The sequence below is a fragment of the Colossoma macropomum genome, unplaced genomic scaffold, assembly GCF_904425465.1.
Source record: "Colossoma macropomum unplaced genomic scaffold, Colossoma_macropomum, whole genome shotgun sequence".
In the NCBI taxonomy this organism is placed as follows: Eukaryota; Metazoa; Chordata; class Actinopteri; order Characiformes; family Serrasalmidae; genus Colossoma; species Colossoma macropomum.
In genome coordinates, this window is record NW_023494790.1 from 25,241,850 (window position 1) to 25,248,175 (window position 6,326).

Genomic DNA, 6,326 nt, shown 5'->3' on the forward strand with positions numbered 1-6,326 from the left:
CTATGCTGATTGATTACAGTTGGGATAAAAAGAAAATTCTAGAATTTTGTATTTTGGCCAATCTGTCAATTTAAAGCTACACTATGAAAGTTTTGAGGATTTGGAGACCTCTCTGGTGGAAAGTGTAATTGCACGCAACATGTATAAGAATGTTGGGTTGTGTTTCGGCCCTGAACAGATGACTATGATGATTTAAGAAGTTTTCAAAGAGACCTTTATCAAAACTTGGTGTAAGTTATGTCTTCATGGGAAGGGAGTGAATTATCTACTATTGTCATCATATCTTAATCAGTATAATGTTGATTTTGCATTTGAGACCAAAACATTGAGTCAGAGTCTGTGTGTGTGACAGTAATATATAAAGACGTATGACGTGGTCTAAAAAACTCCAGCCAAATCCAACTCAATGCCTCTGACTTTTAAATGATTATTTCAGGCTTTACACGCATACACACCATATTTTAGCATGTTTTTTTTCTTCTGATTTAATCATGCTACTTCTTTCAATTTTACAAGAACAAAGAAAAAAACGTACGTAGTACAGCTTTAAGCACTGCTTCACTCAGCTCACTTTTCTCACTCACAGCCTTGTGGTCCACCACCACACTTCACGCTCTTCTAAAGTATGCCTCAACCAAATAAAATAAACTGTTTTTGTAATGTATTTGGTCACTTCACTTCACTGGAAATAGAGGGAGTGGTGCACATGTGTTAATTAGGCTGAGCAGGATTAGAGGAAAGCGGTTTGTGCTAGTCTGCGCCTCAAACACTCACACTCCACTGAGCCCGAAGTTGCAGCTCCACAAAGGCCTCCCTCCTCCATTCAGACCAGTTCCGTCTGCCTGGCCATTCACATCGCAGTCCACCCGCTTCCTCCTGCCTCACTGCTCTCTATACCCACCCACCCACACACACAGAGGCGTAAATGGGGGCTCAGGTTTCTGTGAAGTGCATGGCTGACCTTGCTAAGCTGCGTATTGTTCAAGGGGAAGCAGCTATTTCAGCCAGTGGTGCAGACAAAGCCTCAACAAACACGGCTCACTGGGGGGTTGGAGAAAGCACAATGAAAAGGGGGAGGAAAAAAAGGGGAAGAGCGGTCTCACTTTACCTCCATATTTCCAGTCAAGATAGCAGGAACGTTTCAGATGGCTATCAGTTATTGATAAGGCCAGTGTGTGCGAGCGGGGGGAGGTGGGAGGGTGGGAGATGGTGGAACTGGAACGGAAAAGTAGATGCATATCAGCGCACGCTGTACACAAGGCAGTCATTGACATTCAGCCTGTTGTCACAAAGCAATCATCCAGAGGGCAAAGCTTTCCTTCCAAGAGGCAAAACACCGGGCAAGGTAACCAAACACTGCATAAAATGGCCTTTACACAGCTCACAGGCACCAAACGAACCACATACGATGACAAATTGCAACACATTACCATCTACAAACAATTCATCTCGGAAAGCGAGAAAAGATCTTCTTGATATTACTCATCAACTTTCCATTCTGTTTCAACAAGGGAATTCTTTCATCCAAGGAAATTAATAGAGCTGAACTGCAACAGCAAGCACTGATGTTTGTAAAGATCCTGCTCACAATATTGCACTTAATTAGAAGCAGCTCGTCCTCAGAGCCCCGCTCTCTGTGCCAGGATGAAGATGCATTCATAGAGTGCACTGAGGTGAAGGACGAAACAGAGATAAACAGTTATTTCCACTGACCTGAGATCAGAGTTTGGGCCCGGGCCTGCAGGCATCAGTCTTCAGAGAGGTACCCACTCTAGGTCAGACAGAATATACTCCATGACCTACACACCTTCATCCTAGAAAGAGAAGACCAAGCACTGCAGAAGCTTAATTACAAGCATTAATTATACTCAATCTGACAGATAACCTACAGTGTAGCCACTCACACAATAACCCAATATCCTGTAATGAATACAAATGTCATGTGGTTTGCTCCTAATTGGCAGACAGGTTAGAAGAACTAATTAAGTACTGCCATCCTGCCTACCTTACTGACTTACTTAGACTTTTGTCTCTAACATTTGCAAGCTTTGGAAGTTTTGATTCTCGTTTCAGAGCTATTAGTATGTAAATCTAATCTAAACAAAATCAACATAAAGAAAAAAGCTCAGAGAAGCCTCCAGGTTGAAGGGGAAGTCTGCTGAGTTTTTCAAAATTTCTACATAATTCAGTAGTTAAGAGGAAAAGTCATTCAGAGTGGTTTGATGTGAAATGCAGCGTTCTAGAGAAACTCACTGAGTCCGAACTGTTCACAGTGGTGGTGACAGGAACCAGATGTCTAGTGTGTTTGAAGGGAAAATCCACAGATTTTTTTTTCACAATTTTTGCATCATTGAATCTTTAAAAAGCAAACACAGTCATTCAGAGTGGTCTGATGTGAAATGTTCTGTTCTAGAGGAACTTCGAATAGTTCCCAGTGGTAGTGATAGGATCAACACATTCAAGCTGTTTAATGCTTCTAAAAGCAATGTCACATGAATTACAAACATGCTGCCAGATGCCTGAAATATTATTTTATAATGCCTTCTTGAAATAGGGTTTTGGCCTAAAACGTATTTTGAAATCTATTAATGGTGGAGGGGTACATATAGGGCACTGTAAGTCAAAATAGTCCCCAAAGAAAGTGTATTTTTTCAGATTTAATTTGTTTACCATGATTAAAATGACATATAAATAGTTAGAAGACCCAAGTTCACTGGTGGTTTTGTAAATAAACTGGCTACATTTGCATTGCAGACATCATTACTCCTGGTTCCTGTCAGCACCACTGTAAACAAATCAGAGTCTGTATCTTTTTCTAGAATTAACCATTTCAGAATTAACCATTTCTGAATTACATTGATTACACCTCAACATTTGAATTAAGAAATTCAGAAAAAATGGTGGAATTAACTTTTTGCGAAGGAAGCTTTTAGGCATTAAAGAGGTTTAATGCCTAAAAGCTACATCACAAAAAGTTATCACATGAATTGATAACTAATATGCTGCCTGATGCCTGAGACATTGTTTTACCATAGATTTGTTAGAAGTTTTGGAAAGAAATGTATTATTTTTTTAAATACTTATGGTGGAGAGGTACATGTAGAGCATTGTACAGCAAAATAGTCCTCAAAGACTTATCTTTTCAGATTTTTTACTACTATTTTACCATCATCCGCATTACCTTACAGGTCTCAGAAGACGTGTAGGTTCACTGGTGATTTTGGACAGTAAATAAAACGGCTGAATTGGTGATGTAGACATTGACCTATGGTTCCTATCACCACCAATGTAAAGAGATTTGGGAAGACTCTCTAGAATTTCACATCAAACGACTCTGAATGACTGTTTACATCTGAACAACTGAATTATGCAGAATTCCCTCTTAACATTAAAAGGTCTACAGCAGGGGTGCACAACTCTGGGCTGTTGTCCCGCACAGTTTGGAGATTTAGCTGCTCAATCACACCTGATTACACTCATCTGTTAATTGCCAGGTTAAGTGGGTGTGTCTGGGTAGGAAAACCTCCAAACTGTGCTGTACACCAGCCTTCCAGGACCAGAGTTGTGCATCCCTGATCTACAGGTATCTCCTGCCACAATCAGCATAATGATACATGAGTCAGCTGTCAGAAAGCGTCATAAACCCAGTTAGTATGGGACATCAAAATGAAGATGTTCTGTTCTCAAAGAACACCACCAATGCAGGACTAAATGTTGTTAGATAAACCACCTGGGTGTAGAACAAGGCTTGTGGAACAGCTTGCTCTTGACAGATGTGCTGAATTAGAAGCAGCGTGTCCTCAGAGTCTTGCTCCCAGTGTCTGGCTCAAGATGCATTCTTGGAGTGCACTGGGGTTTTAGTCGCAAAGCACAGTGCGATGTTTGCTGCAAACTAAGATTTGAACAAAAAGAAAGTCATGCTAAATGTAAAACACTGCTAGAAACATTAGGGTTCAATTTCCATGGTACTTCCATGCCTTGGCAGTTTTGTTATTACCGCGCCAAACAAATTCCACAGTGTACCAGAGAATACTTCAGAAGAATGTCTTAACTTCAGAAGAAGGCAATCTGTCAAAATCTGATAACGCTTAAACAAAACTACTACAGAACAGCTCAAAAAGAAGAAATGAAGTTTCTGACAGGGCAAGACAAAGCTCAGACAGAAGAACCCGACTCAGATGCTGCGTAGAGGACTTTCAGCAGGCTGTACTGTACATCTGAGCTCTCAAATAGTTGAAACAGTTTCGTGTGGAGGAGGGGGCAAAGAAATACCTAAGAGGCTGAAACTTACAGTACAGCTGGAAACTATGCAGTACTTTCACAAGCCTTTAGAAGCTGGGAAACATGAAATTTAAAGAAACATTCATATCTTAGATCAATCAAGCTATTTGCTTGATACTAAATCACTGGATATAAACATTTTATCAAAAACACAAGTCGTTCCAACTATTATTTTGAATGTACTGGCTAATGCAGCAACTGCATATTCATAAAATTATGGAAAACAATATGTGACCTCAAAATATGATCAGTTGTCAAATGTTATAAAGTAATGAAACTCTTTCAATGTCAAATAAATATACCAATTTTCTCCTGTTGAATTGCTCATATTCTCAAGCCTTAGGCACAAGCCTACCTACACACACAGTCTTTCATGGAACAGAGAGGCGTACTTAATATGGGGCCCACTCAGTTTATGCTTCAGCATATTTGTAAATGTTTGCATTTTAAAAAACATTTACATATGTATTGGGTAATCCACATCAGAATCACAGCTCTTTTAATACACAGTCCATAACAAACTGGATGAATGGACACAACCTTAAGCAAAACATTTTAGTATTTGGTTGCAAACTCTTCACAGTTGACAACTGTACCCTGTCACGGATAGACATCAACAGACACTGAGTACCGTCTCTGTTGATGCTCTGCCAGATTTCTAATGTAGCCACTTCAATTCCTGCCTGTTTCAGGAGCTTTTCCCATCTTCAGTCAAATGCATACTTAATAGCGTTCAGGTGGGGTGACTGACTGAACGAAAGAACGTTTCACTTTTTGTCCCTGAAACCCCCCTAAAAGATGGCTTAGTACTATATTTCAGGTCATTGTCCTGCTGCAAGGTCAGGCATCATTCACTGAGTTTTGAGGCACCTGATACAGGATCTGAGCAGGTATTTCTGTCAGAATGTCAGAATTCATCCTGATGCTGCCATCAGCAGTAACATCATCAGTAAACATTCAATTTCTCCAGCAGCCATACACATCCATGCCACCATGTTTCACAGACGAGATGGCGTGATTTGGATCATGAACAGTTTCTCTAAACTTTCATCCAAGCAGCCGTCCTGGACCTTCATTTCATTTGTCACTAAGACTGTTGCCTATTTAAATAACACGAATCAAATAATAATGTACGAGAAAACTGGCTGTTAGCACAATGAGTCATTTATATAATAATACCACAGCACTTCTGCGTAGCAGCAGCATTCAAATCATAAAATTGCACCATTTACCAACCGAAATCAAAATAATAAATTCGTCAATAGCTGATTGCATGATGGGAGCAAAAACATGCCCATTCTGATCTTGGCCGATCACGCATCACTACTGTACAGGCTTCGTGAACGTTTTAACAGTCTGTGACCTTTTTATGCTTACCCTTAGGGATGAACAACTTGAAAAATATCTAACTGCAATTTTTCTGATCAATTTTGTGACTGCAATATAAATTATGACTATTATTATTTATTTATTTTTCTAAATTGGGGTCCATCTTATGTCACATGCTAATTTTTGCTAGATGTACTCTAGTCAGCCGTCATGACATCAAACACTATGACACAGGTCATCACAATTAACAAGACACTGTTATATTACTGGACACAATCTGCCATGACATGTTTACGGCATGGTTATGCCAATATTATATAGCAGTGTTCAAATAAAGTTTCACCCCAAACTGTCTAGAAACTGAACAGTGTTTTTGGTTAACAGTATTTTCTTCACAATTCAGTGACTACTGTGGTTTTCCATGGTCTGCTGTTGCGAAGCTTACTAGGGCACTCTTGCTTCTTAACAAGGTACCAAACATTTAATTTTCACACACAGTTACTCAGACAGGGATTAAGTCTACACCTGGACTACACAGTATTCTGGATGGAGGTTTTCCACTGAACTGAAAAAGTGATCTGGGACTAGGCTTAATCCCTGGCCATGAAACCGACACCTAGTGCTTTTTGTAGGTCTTGATTTATACTGATTTTTCAGCCTCATGATGGCCTGCCTTGCTGGCATTTACAATACACAGCACAATTGCTTCCAGACAT